General features: G+C 43.2%; 2 non-coding genes across 2 annotated transcripts; both read left to right on the top strand.

Moving 5' to 3' along the window:
* The first annotated feature begins 10771 nt into the window (after positions 1–10771).
* On the top strand, positions 10772–10853 carry TRNAS-AGA (transfer RNA serine (anticodon AGA)). The gene has a single exon. It is a non-coding gene; the product is annotated as a tRNA-Ser (tRNA).
* Positions 10854–13837: 2984 nt separating this feature from the next.
* Positions 13838–13919, top strand: TRNAS-UGA (transfer RNA serine (anticodon UGA)). Its single transcript has one exon. It is a non-coding gene; the product is annotated as a tRNA-Ser (tRNA).
* Positions 13920–14206: the final 287 nt, after the last annotated feature.

Genomic DNA, 14206 nt, shown 5'->3' with positions numbered 1-14206 from the left:
ATCAAATGTAAACTTTATGGAATCTTTTGTGAAACAGAATGATTCTCATTAAGAACAAATGTACTTTGTACTTTGATATTAAATTCAGAGACAGAACATTTTATATTAAAATCAGATTTAATTTTTGGGGGGGTTCAATATGATCTTATAGGGGTTCTGTATGTTTTTGTCTTGCAGATTAACAAAATTGAATACCTAATTCTTGGACATGTTTATTTTGTTGATACTTTTGCCATAGTCTGCATATTGATAGTTCCCTCTAGATACCCAAGAGATCAATGTTGGTATCCCTCCACCCTTTGTATGTCAAAATTGATCAAAAGCCGAAAAAAACAAGATAAATGCTTCACACCAAAAACTGAAAACTCTAACTGATACTTGCTGTTACTGGTGCTCCTGATCCAGGGGAGTCCCTGTGAATGACAGACTCCAAAGTCAGCAAAAGAAACGGAGGATTCAGGGCTCTACGGATTTAAAGAATTTATTATATCAAATGCACAACGTTTCAACCATCAAAAAGTGGTCTTTCTCAAGTGAGAACCCTCTGTTTAAAATTGATCAAAAGACATGATTTTTTGAGTGAGTTGCAATGTTCAAATGTGTTGGAATATTTTATTCTATGCTTAAGGCATTTAAAATCTCTTTAATATTAACATCAAGCTTTGTTCCTTCATATTTACTTTAACTGTGTTACTCAAATCTTCAATGTGGTTTTAGCATGTTTTCCTTTAGCTTGCTATGTAATTGGCAAAAAAAGAAGATTCTTTATTCCTCTTCTATGTTGTCATTTATGATTGCCCACTCTGATAAAGCATAAAGCATAAAGCAAGTAAAACTGAAAGAAAAGGTGGTCGTACATGCAAAACTTCTTTCAGCACTCTTGGTTTCTACCACATATAAGATCCACTCGCCTATAGCAATAAGATAATTTATTAAATTGAAGACTGGTGAAATAGCATGGGGTTGTGCTACAGTGAGGATTAACACTTAAGAGGGATTTATACTTGTTTGGATTTAAAAGCAAAACATAGAAAGCTTTTGTTCCACCACCGCCATTCAGGTGCAAATTGTGTTTTAGGCTTGATTGAAAGGTAGAATGTGGCTTTGCTAGGGTGTATTTTAACTCTTAATGGGGTTTTGTATTGAGTTTAGATTTGTTTATTAATCATTCTCAGGAGGTAGGTGGAGGTAATGTAATAACAACCGATTATGAGAGAGGTGACATGTGGTTTACATATGATGAGCAAGATACGAATGTGAGAGGTGAATAGTTGGGTTAAGAAGGGGGGATATGCTGACCCTTACATAGTACAGATTGACAGGATGCTCATTAAAGATTGCCTTTTTAGGATATATAAATCTGGAAATATATGTATCCTCTAGACCCAAATAATGGGTAGCATTGGCTCCACTGGTGTATTTTGGTTTGAAAAAAGGAAGAATGTGCTTGGACAGCTCTCATTTTTTTATTTTTTTAAATCATACATCATCAATTACCAATATCTTCTTGTCCACATTGAGACACCTATTGAATTTGACTGCTTTACATGCGCTCCAATGTAAGCCAAATAGGAATATGAGGAAATGTTTTTTTTATTATTTTTTTTTTTTTATAACTTTGGTTTTATTGAGTTTTTCAGCAAAGAACATGTACAACAAAATCTTCACCATACATTGTACAAAGAAATTGTGTTACAAACTGACATTTCTCACAAACAGGTATTGGGATACAGCTAACAGAAAAATAAAAATAAAATAAAAAGGGGGGGGGGTGTAGGGGAGAGAGGGGATAGGGAAGGGGGGGGAGGGTGGTGTTGTGCGGGAGTCAATCCCACTAGAACCAATAGAATCGTGTAGTTTCAACTCCTAAGGGTTGTTATATCCTTAGCACCTCCAGGTGAACCTATCCACCCGAAGCCTTAGGTACCCACTTCGCGAGCCTGCCGAGGATATTCTTGGCACTATGTGTTCTGCGTGATTCTTACGCTCAGCGTTATTCAAGGGAAAACGCATCTATTACTATCAAAGCAGGATAGTATCTCTTCCTACTCCCGGGATGTCCCTCTGGTCCAACCAAGGTGTCCAGGTTTTTAGATAAATTTCGCCAGTGTCATTAACTAGACTTGTTAATTTCTCCATCTGGCATACAAACCAAATTCTGTTCCGAATCTTGGGAATTAGGGGAATTTCGGGTTGCTTCCATAGTGCTGCGATCTCGCACCGAGTAGCTGTTGCGAAATAAGCAACTAGTTTATTACTTGATTTAGTCCACCCCAAGGACGGTCTGTTCAGCAGAAACCGCCACGGGTCCATGGAAATTTTAAGATTTAGAATCTTCTCAAGCCAATCTCTGATTTTTCGCCAAAGCGGTTTAATCCTCGGGCAAGACCACAGCATATGTAGCAAATCAGCCGTTGCTCCGCACTGCCTAGGGCACAGGGGGGAGTACCCTGGTACGAATTTAGATAATTTCAAGGGAGTGTGATACCATCGCATTAAAACGTATATGCGTTTTCCCTTAAAGTTGTGCATATAGAGCTCTTGGCAGATGCCATAATTATTCTATTCCACTCTTCAGTCTCTAGGACTTCACCCAGATCTCTCTCCCACTGATCCATGTACCTCAGTTTGTGGCCAGCTTGTACTCCTGAACCGATCACCTCTTTGTACAACAGCGATATGAGTCCCCTGGTATCCGTCTCAACTAGACAGAGCTTTTCAAACTTGGTTAGTGGGGGTCGTGGGGTAACGCTAATGTAAAATGCTCGCAATTGGAGAAATCTAAATATTTCTGAGGGGGGGACATTTGATTCCTCTCTAATTTGTGCAAAGGGCTTTATATCTTTGCTCCCCTCTAGATCTCGGAGTCTATGTATGCCTAATTGCTTCCAAATTGAAAATTCCTTTCTGTACAAGCCTGGAGCAAAATCTGGGTTGCCCCACAATGGAGTCATCAGAGATCCTTTAGATAGCAGATTACATTTACTTTTATTGGCCTCCCAGATAGCCAGCGAGTTCGCCACTGAGGCCAGCGGCTTCTTCAGCAGCTTCAAGGCTGTTTTGGGTAACCATATCAAGCTTTTTAACTCGATTGGGGAGCAAGCTTCACTTTCCAATGCAACCCACCTTTTCGAATCCGGGTTTACATGCCATTGGGAGATTTGGCTTAATTGTGCCGCTTTGTAATAAGATAACAGACAAGGTACCGCCAGACCCCCTTCCAATGTTGGCTTTTTTAGAATCATACCCTTTACTCTCGGTTTTTTTCCTTCCCATATGAATTTGGATATAGCAGACTGAAGTGAGAGTATATCCGTCAGTCTGAGTGGCACCGGTAATGTCTGGAACAAATATAGTATACGTGAGAGGAGATTCATCTTTATACTATGTATCCGTCCGATCCATGAGATTTTAAAAGACGCCCACTTTCTCAGCTCTTCCTTCAGATCGCGGATCAGTTTGGGGAAGTTTGCCTGGTAGATACTATTGTAATCTTTGGGGACTATAACCCCTAGGTATTTCACCCCTTTTTTCGGCCAATTAAAGTTGAAATTGAGCTGTATCAACTTTTCTGTCTCTTTCAGGAGGCTTATATTCAGGGCTTCAGACTTAGATTGGTTGATCTTAAAGCCTGATATATCATTAAATTTCCCTAGCAAGTTGAATAGGTTCGGCAAGGAAGTGAGCGGCCTTGAGATTGTGAGCAAGACATCGTCTGCGTAAAGAGCTATTTTATGCGTTTGTGTGCCCGTCTCTATGCCTCCCACATCTGGATTATTTCTAATCTGTGCTGCTAAGGGCTCTATACACATTGCGAATAGAAGGGGGGATAATGGGCACCCCTGTCTGGTGCCGCTTCTGATTTGGAGCGGGTCCGACGGAAATCCCTGGTGGATCACCCTGGCTGCCGGTCCCTGGTATAGTGACAGGATAGCATTGATCACCCGCGCTCCCATCCCAAACTCTCCAAGCATGGCCCTCAGATATGGCCAGTCAATCCTGTCGAAGGCTTTTTCAGCATCCAGACTCAACATCATAACTGGGATCTTACGTGTATTGGCTATATCTATCAGATCAATGATCCGTCGCGTGTTATCTGCAGCTTGTCGACCCATAATTAACCCGACTTGATCTGGATGTATGAGTCTGGGCAGGATGTGACTTAATCGGTTGGCCAGCAATTTAGCATATATTTTGATATCGGTGTTAATGAGCGAAATGGGCCTGTAACTTGAGCAGTCTAATGGGTCTCTCCCAGGCTTATAGATTACTGAGATGGACGCTTGGAGCATCTGTTCCGGGAATGCAGCCCCGTCTAGCACCGCATTGAACATTCTGAGGAGGTGAGGCCCCAGGAGCTCAATGTATTTTTTATAATAAAGGTTGGAGAACCCGTCAGGTCCAGGTGCCTTGGCGGGTTTGAGGCTCTGAATAACCTGGGTAAGTTCCTGTAAAGTAAAATCTGCTCCTAAAACTTCCCTTTCCGAACCACTCAATCTTGGTAGGTGTGCGCCCTTCAGGAAGTCCTTCATGGCCCTTTTGGTTTTACCATTATGTGCCACCTTTTCACCATTATAGAGGTTCTCATAGAAACTCCTGAATTCCTCCACTATCAGTTTTGGGTTGGCTGTTTTGGCTCCTGTTTTTAGCCGTAACTCCCGGATACTATAATTTGGCTGTCTATTCCTCAATTTGTTGGCCAGTAAGGTATCTGGTTTGTTTGACTTATCATAGAATAGCCTTTTGGACCAACTCACCGTGTTATCTGCCTGGGAGGTCAAGACTAAGTTAAGCTCGACTCTAGTGTCTTGAATTTCTTTGAGAAGGGCCGAACTCTGGTCTCGTTTATGTTTGAGTAGTAATTCTCTAAGCTTATTTTGTAAGGTATTGATTTTCCAATTCCTTTCTCTTTTTTTTTAGCCGCTAATTTAATTAGGGTCCCCCTCAAGGTTGCCTTGTGTGCTTCCCACAGTACAAGGTGGGATTGAACACTACCCGTATTAATTTGGAAAAATTGATCTATTTCTTTACTAATTATTTGTTCGGACCCTGGGACCTTCAACAGTGCCTCATTAAGTTTCCAATTTGCTCCCGGCCTGTCCAGAAATTTTTGTGTGCACCGTAGCTCTATAGGTGCGTGATCCGACCATGAAATATCATGGATCCCTGAGTGGGGGATCTTCGGGACCAGTCTGCTAGAGACAAAGAAGTAATCGATTCTGCTATAGGATAAATGGGGGTGCGAGAAAAAGGTGTAATCTCTTTCTAACGGGTGCATCTCCCTCCAAATGTCTATTAGTTGGCTATCCCTAAGACCTTTCAGGAGGGCATCTATATATGACTTTTTGTTAGCCTTCTGGGGGCCTGACCTGTCCATCCCTGGGTTGATCGCTACATTGAAATCCCCTGCCACAATTAAATCCCCCTTGGCTACTGATCTCAGTGTGTCAAAGAACCCGTTAATGAATGAGGGGTCTTGCTCACATGGAGCGTATATTGTAGCCAGCGTTATAGGCTGGGTTTGTATAGTGCCTACTAAGACTAGGTATCTACCTTCTTTATCTCTCTTAACTACCTCTTCTATAAATGGGACGTTGTTATGAAGCAAGATTGCCACTCCTCTCTTCTTTTCCGTCCTTGCAGAGGAAAGGTAAAACCGCTTGAAGCTCTTATCCCAGAATTTGGGGGCGCTTTTGCCGCTAAAGTGCGTCTCTTGTAGAAACACTACGTCGGCCCGCTTGCGTTTGTAATCCGCTATAGCTATTCGGCGTTTGCCCGGGCTATTTAAACCTTTAGTGTTGTGGGATATCATAGTCAACGACATGGTGTAGTGGGGTTGTTGTTATCGCTGTAAGTGCTGTCTATATTGTAGGCCCCTTTAGCCTCTGAGCTCTCTGGTCCATCTACTTCAGTCGGGGGTTGCGCCCGCACCACAGGGGAAGGGGGTGGAAGGGGGGGGGTGGAAGGGGGGGTGGGGACGGGTAGGGGGTAACAAAACAATTGAGAGGCCGAAGCTGACCTTGGTCAGCAATGGTCCCTTGGCCCTCAGGCGAACCTTGCGCCCTGGAATGCCCGGTGGGGGCTTCCTAACTCCCAACCACATCTTGTGGCCGGGTGCCCGAGGGACTTGTCTGTGCATGATGGAGTGACCCATTCGTGCACAGCTTGAGTCGCAGGTGGCCGGCCCAGGTGGTCCCGAACCCGGCACCATCTACACATTATATGTAAACAATATAGAGAGAGAAAGAGAAAAAAGGAAGCAATGCTTCTCCCCCTCCTCTCCCTCTCCCTTAGGCATACATTGTGTGTCATAGCAAACCGACGTGTAAATCACAAAAACTATTTACAGTGAAACAGTAGAACTAGTTAAGTCCTTTTCGTCTTCCCCAGCCTTCTTTGTGTCGTCTCCCAATACGACTGGTGGCGATCATAGTGTCCCAATAAAGTGTGCAGTGTGTGGCCCCCTCTCCTCCCATCCGTGGGCTAAACCCGGGGGGGTCTCCCCCTTACGCTAAGTGTGACCTAGGGTTAACATTTATGAGAGACAGAGTAGTGAAAAGTCTCGGACTGTAGCCTCCATCATCTCTCCTGTGCGTATCGTTTATTCACGTCATCCCTCCCCCCCCCTCCCCTCCCTTCCCTTGCTACCGGGCTCTTTGACTCCATAAAGGGGGTGCTGATTTTTCTGGAGTCCTCGGGTAAATGGTGTCCGGTCTCGGAGCAGCGACCATGTGTGGCGATGTCCACCTTGATGCTACCCCTCTCGTCGAAACAGCCCCGAACTCCCCGCTCCTCCTCTCAGGAGCTCCCGACTGTAAGGGTTGGAGAGAGATGTTAATTATATGACAATGGATAGTGGCATTCCACCCTGAGAGGGAACCACCTTCAGCCTATTCTTTCTATCTCACCTACATCCAAGCTCTCTCACCTGAGATTATCATCCTCCCTCCCTCTCCTACCTCCCTTCCAGAAGCAGGGCCCTTTCTCTTGTTTACGAGGGTGTTCTCTCGTCTTTGCAGATCCCCTTTCTAGATTCTCTATTCGTTCTCTCCCTCTTCCCTCTCCCGCTCTTTCTTACCCCCCTCCTGCTTATCCTCTCCCTGTTCTCTCCTCCTTCCTCCATACTCTTCGTCCCTTCTACCTGTCATCCTTCCCCTCTCTGACCCCTTCTTGCTCTCTCTGAATGCCTTACCAACCTCCCTCCTCATTCCTCTTGCCACCTTCTGCACTTCCCTCTGGTCCCCCCTACCCCCCTCCCTTCCCCCTTCTTGCTCTCTCTGAATGCCTTACCAACCTCCCTCCTCATTCCTCTTGCCACCTTCTGCACTTCCCTCTGGTCCCCCCTACCCCCCTCCCTTCCCCCCCCTTTCCCCACCCCTCCCTACTATAGAGATCAACTTATGTCGTGCTGCTGGAGTCTGTGTTGCTCATCCTCCCGAACCAGTCCGGCTTCTGCTTCCTCCGTCGCCAAGGTTCCTTCTGTTAGATGGGTCCCCCGGATCTGTTCGCTGCTTTAGGTCATCTTTTCACCACACGGGGGTGCCCTCCGCCAGTCTATCGATCGACTAACCTTCAGTCGAAATACCGCCGTCATCCCCTAGGTATCTCTCTCCGGTCGGACCCCCAATGCCAGAAGCAAGATAGCCGCGACTCCAGATCCCCCTACCAGAGGATCCCTGTGACAGCCTTCTTAACTAGCTTTAAGAACATGGCCGCATCACTCTCTTCTCGTCACCCGAGGGGATCAGATCACAAAGTACTTCTCTCTGTTAGATTTTGGGCCGGGGAAGGCTCCTTTAACTCCTGGCACGGGGGTAGAGAGCCACAAGGCAGCCCTCAGTCCTTGCGTTTGCTCCCTGACGGCTCCACACGCTGCCAGGACGCCGCCGGAATAGGAGCTTCAGCGGGGACCTGTCGTTCGGGGCTCGGGGGAGAGACCGGTAAGTCCAACTTTTTTAAGAATTCTGCTCCTCCCTCCAGCTGTTTCAGGGTAATGGCCACTCCGTTTTTGATTACCATTAAGCCGAAGGAAAAAAGCCAGCGGTAGCGAATTTCATGATCCCTTAGGACTCTGGTGACAGCTCCGAGGGCTCTTCTTTTTAACAGGGTTTGTGGGGCTAGATCCTGGAAGACCTGCAGTCTCACCCCTTCAAATTCCAGGGTCTTGGCAGTTCGGGCAATTTGGCACACCTTATCTTTAATTTTGAAATAATGAAGCCTAATGATGATGTCCCTCGGGGGGTCACCCTGTTGTGGTTTAGACTGTAGGGCCCAGTGACATCTGTCGAATTGCAGTTCAGCCTCAAATTTATCCGGCAGTATATGTTGGAGCCAGTTTGAGGTGAAGTCCTCTGGATCTGACACGGATTCCGGGACTCCTCGCAGGCTTATGTTGTTACGCCTGTCCCGGTTCTCTGCGTCCTCCTGTCGGTCCTGCAAGTCAGCAATCTGTCTGTGTAGTTGGGCCATGGACTTGTCATTTTTTTGATGGTAAGTAGCATGTGCGTCCACTTTATTCTCAAGTGTGTTTGTTCTTTCCCCTATGCTATCTATGTCCTGCCTAAGCTTCCATAATTCTTTCTGGAAGAAGGACTTCATGTCCGAGCAAAATGCCTTCATATCAGTTCTCGTGACCCAGTCCTGATCTGTGGCCCCCGCTCTGCTTGCAGGTCTGCTCGTGGACCTGTCGCTTTCAGAGTCTGAGCCCGCCATTTGCCCGCTGTCTTCCCCTCCACTCACTAGCGTCGGCTCTCCTTTTTGGAAATAGTCGGTAACCACGGAGGTTCTTTTGCGTGTAGCCACTTTCTTTGGCATCTTTGGGTGTTCCGATTTCTAGGCTGCTGTGTTTCACTGTTGATCGTCGGTTTTTTATGCTTTTATTATTTAATATTGGTGCCGGCTGGGACGGAGCCTCTCACTTAGGCATCCATAACCCTAGTCGCCGCGCATGCGCCCTTTTCTTTCTTTTTTAATCTGAGGTGGCCATGCATTGGGGAGCTCAACATCAGCGGAGGCGTTTCTGCACAGTGGCCGTATGATTCTGACAGCAATTTAGTGAGGCAAGATGATCTCTCCTCTCTCACCCCAAGCCGCAGCACCCAGCTCCTCAAATCTGCCTTTCTTGAATTCAGGGAACCAATTTGTTATTGCAAACAGTGTAGAGTCATATAAACCTGCTTTTGCAAGTGATATTACAGCCTCTACAATCCCTTAGTGTGGTTAGGCTGCTTTTTTTTTTTTTAAATGTATATTTATTTATTTACTGTCTTGTGGGGAACTGATTCTTTAAATCAGCCCTGCGGCGGCCATTTTGGATTTGGCTGACACGCAGGCTGGAACGCATGGAGCTCGGCTGCTCCAGCCCCTGCAGCAGCTCTGCACAGACTTCACCTCGGAGGCACCAGGATGCGGAGGTAAGCGGAGGGAGCGCAGGTAAACAGGGGGAGATCGGCATGGCCCATGGCTCACCCCGCGCGGCCGCTGGTCAGGAGAAGGTAGATCTTGTACCGAGCCCCCTCTCCCTCACTATGCGGCCATTTTAGACTGCCAGAAGCCGCGCCAGAGCCCCGCACCACCTCGGCCAGCACCCCCAGAAGCCCCAATCACCCCCACAGCGGAGTGGAGCAGGCAGAGGAAGGGGGAGCAGGCAGAGGAAGGGGGATATATAGAGGCGCTCTCCGGCTGGGGACAGGTATGCCCGGGGCTCCGCTCCGCTCACCCACCGCTACAGGGCAGTGACGGCCATTTTGGGTGATATTCAGCCTCTCCTAAGCCTCGTGCTGCCCCAGGCTGGAATATTTATGGGATAATTATGGGTTACTCACCCAGTTCTCCCTCTTGTGAGCCTGCCCTTATTATAGCTCTTGCTCTCTGCGGGCAGGGGAAGCCAGGGGAGAGTTTGACACCGGGTCACGATCCTTGAAGGAGCTCTGCTCTGGGGCTGCAACTGCTGTTCTGCACAGTAGGCCCCAGTACCCAGGTTATTCATAAGATATCCAAATTAATGTCTTATATATGTATTTATGTCCTTGAAATGATCAGCGCGTCTTGGGTTATTCAGATTTGAACAGTATCACTTAGTTTGGTGTAGTATGAGCTAGGATGGTTATAGATGTTTAATCACACTTTTGTGGAGCTACAGCATCACACAGCCATCTTGTTTCGGCTCCAAGCCCCGCCTCCGGAAATGTTGTTTTTAATGTAAAAGATTAAATTTTACAATTTACATTCATAGGCCTTTTATTTAACATTGTATACATTCAAACAATGCTATTGGTTGATGAAACAAAAAAAGGGTTTGCTTCAGGTGAGGCTTGAACTCACAACCTCAGCATAGCTTAGCATATACTGACATATAAGTACCGTGCGCTAACCGATTACGCCACTGGAGCATGCTCCTGAAATGATCAATGTTCTTCTTGCCCCAATTGCCCTCCAACTCTGCTCTTTTAATCTCTGACATCCAAGTTAGATCATTTTCCCATTACTCCTTTTAACCCCTTTTCTTTTTTTTATGCCTCAGATCTGTTTCATACTGTACATTGAATGTGGTTAACAAAAAGTATTTCTCGTCATTGTTCAAAAACCCAATAGAAGCAACATTTTACAAAGATAATGTTGTTTAAACAATGTGTACAAACAAGTCATGTATTTCTCTTTATGAAAATGTTCTCATGGTTATTTAGTTCATATTGGTCATCATTCATTAGTGAGTGTTCCCCATATCCGCTCAAGAGCCATCTGTGTGACTGTATTCAGTACTACCAGCTATGTAGTCATGGCCGAGTGGTTAAAGCGATGGACTAGAAATCCATTGGGGTTTTCCCGCGCAGGTTCAAATCCTGCTGACTACGTTGAATTTTTCAGTGGTAACGTGTTATTAAAAACTTCACTGCACTTTGCATTTTGTTGTATCTGCTTGGCAAATCAATCTTTACTTACTGGAATATGTGGCACACTAAAGAAGAAAACACTCTGAATTCTTCAAACATTTTCCAAGTTATACATTTTAGGGTGCTGCTGGCTGTAAAACATTTAATAAAGAACTCCATTTCAATAAATGCATTGTCTTCTATTGATAAGTATCTCTATGCTGCAACATAGTGCTAATAGGTCATTTGTGTGCAATACTTTGCACAACATAAAATAGAAGAGAAACGGCTTACCCCTACAGAAATAAATTAAGGTGACAAAGGATAATGAGCACTTTAGTGTGAGAGTGAGGGAATTCTTCCACTTTATAATTACAGATAATATTTGAATTCTTCTTAAGGACTGTGCTAAGTACTGCATGTATTGATATGTGTACATTCTTTACAGTCTGCCAAAACTATATTGTTTAAATATAATGGGAATAATCAATGCTATAGTTCAACTGCTTATCACACTTCAGCACAAATAGCTTTTTGGTATGAAAAAGCATTTGTAATGTTTTATTGTTATCATTCACAAAAGATAAGCAGGGCTTTCTAAACCTGTTGAAGAAATAAACAACTTAGCTTGAATTTTACTGAAAAATTGTCATTAATGTACTGTAATAATTGTACTGTAACTTCCTGAAGTTTACAGAAAATTAAGAAATTAATCAAATGTAAACTTTATGGAATCTTTTGTGAAACAGAATGATTCGCATTAAGAACAAATGTACTTTGTACTTTGATATTAAATTCAGAGACAGAACATTTTATATTAAAATCAAATTTAATTTTTTGGGGGGTTCAATATGATCTTTTAGGGGTTCTGTATGTTTTTGTCTTGCAGATTAACAATATTGAATACCTAAATCTTGGACATGTTTATTTTGTTGATAATTTTGCCATAGTCTGCATATTGATAGTTCCTTCTAGATACACAAGAGATCAATGTTGGTATCCCTCCACCCTTTGTATGTCAAAATTGATCAAAAGCAGAAAAAAACAAGATAAATGCTGCACACCAAAAACTGAAAACTGTAACTGATACTTGTTGTTACTGGTGCTCTTGATCCAGGGGAGTCCCTGTGAATGACAGACTCCAAAGTCAGCAAAAAAAACAGAGGGTTCAGGGCTCTACGGATTTAAAGAATTTATTAAATCAAATTCACAACGTTTCAACCATCAAAAAGTGGTCTTTCTCACTTTAGAAAGGCCACTTTTTGATGGTTGAAACGTTGTGTATTTGATATAATAAATTCTTTAAATCCGTAGAGCCCTGAACCCTCTGTTTAAAATTGATCAAAAGACATGATTTTTTGAGTGAGTTGCAAAGTTCAAATGTGTTGGAATATTTTATTCTATGCTTAAGGCATTTAAAATATCTTTAATATTAACATCAAGCCTTGTTACTTCATATTTACTTTAACTGTGTTACTCAAATCTTCAATGTGGTTTTAGCATGTTTTCCTTTAGCTTGCTATGTAATTGGCAAAAAAAAGAAGATTCTTTATTCCTCTTCTATGTTGTCATTTATGATTGCCCACTCTGATAAAGCATAAAGCATAAAGCAAGTAAAACTGAAAGAAAAGGTGGTCGTACATGCAAAACTTCTTACAGCACTCTTGGTTTCTACCACATACAAGATCCACTCGCCTATAGCAATAAGAGAATTTATTCAATTGAAGACTCTGGTGAAATAGCATGGGGCTGTGCTACAGTGAGGATTAACTCTTAAGAGGGATTTATACTTGTTTGGATTTAAAAACAAAACGTAGAAAGCTTTTGTTCCACCACCGCCATTCAGGTGCAAATTGTGTTTGAAAAAATATTTCAGGCTTGATTGAAAGGTAGAATGTGACTTTGCTAGGGTGAATTTTAACTCTTAATGAGGTTTTGTATTGAGTTTAGATTTGTTTATTAATCATTCTCAGGGGGTAGGTGGAGGAAATGTAATAACAACAGATTATGAGAGAGGTGAGAAGTGGTTTACATATGGTGAGAAAGATACAAATGTGAGAGGTGAATAGTTGGGTTAAGAAGGGGGGATAGGCTGACCCCTACTTAGTACAGATAGACAGGATGCTCATTAAAGATTGCCTTTTTAGGATATATACATCTGGAAATATATGTATCCTCTAGACACAAATAATGAGTAGCATTGGCTCCACTGGTGTATTTTGTTTTGAAAAAAGGAAGAATGTGCTTGGACAGCTCTCATTTTTTTATTTTTTTAAATCATACATCATCAATTACCAATATCTTCTTACCCACATTGAGACACCTATTGAATTTGACTGCTTTACATGCGCTCCAATGTAAGCCAAATAGCAAAATGCGGAAATGTTGTTTTTAATGTAAAAGATTACATTTTACAATTTACATCCATAGGCCTTTTATTTAACATTGTATACATTCAAACAATGCTATCGGTTGATGAAACAAAAAAAGGGTTTGCTACAGGTTAGGCTTGAACTCACAACTTCTGCATAGCTTAGCATATACTGACATATAAGTACCGTGCGCTAACCGATTACGCCACTGGAGCATGTTCCTGTAATGATCCATCTTCTCTTGCCCCAATTGCCCTCCACCTCTGCTCTTTTAATCTCTGACATCCAAGTTAGATCATTTTCCCATTACTCCTTTTAATCCCTTTTCTTTTTTTTCTGCCTCAGATCTGTTTCATTCTGTACATTGAATGTGGTTAACAAAAAGTATTTCTCGTCATTGTTCAAAAACCCAATAGAAGCAACATTTTACAAAGATAATGTTGTTTAAACAATGTGTACAAACAAGTCATGTATTTCTCTTTATGAAAATGTTCTCATGGTTATTTAGTTCATATTGGTCATCATTCATTAGTGAGTGTTACCCATATCCGCTCAAGAGCTATCTGTGTGACTGTATTCAGTTCTACCAGCTATGTAGTCATGGCCGAGTGGTTAAGGCGATGGACTTGAAATCCATTGGGGTTTCCCCGCGCAGGTTCAAATCCTGCTGACTACGTTGACTTTTTCAGTGGTAACGTGTTATTAAAAACTTCACTGCACTTTTCATTTTGTTTGTATCTGCTTGGCAAAGCAATCTTTACTTACTGGAATATGTGGCACACTAAAGAAGAAAACACTCTGAATTCTTCAAACATTTTCCAAGTTATACATTTTAGGGTGCTGCTGGCTGTAAAACATTTAATAAAGAACTCAATTTCAATAAATGCATTGTCTTCTATTGATAAGTATCTCTATGCTGCAACATAGTGCTAAGAGGTCATTTGTGTGCAATACTTTGCACAA

This window comes from Ascaphus truei, assembly GCF_040206685.1.
Source record: "Ascaphus truei isolate aAscTru1 chromosome 12 unlocalized genomic scaffold, aAscTru1.hap1 SUPER_12_unloc_4, whole genome shotgun sequence".
NCBI classification, from domain to species: domain Eukaryota; kingdom Metazoa; phylum Chordata; class Amphibia; order Anura; family Ascaphidae; genus Ascaphus; species Ascaphus truei.
The sequence above is the reverse complement of the archived record's forward strand: the minus strand, read 5'-3'. Positions and strand labels throughout refer to the sequence as shown.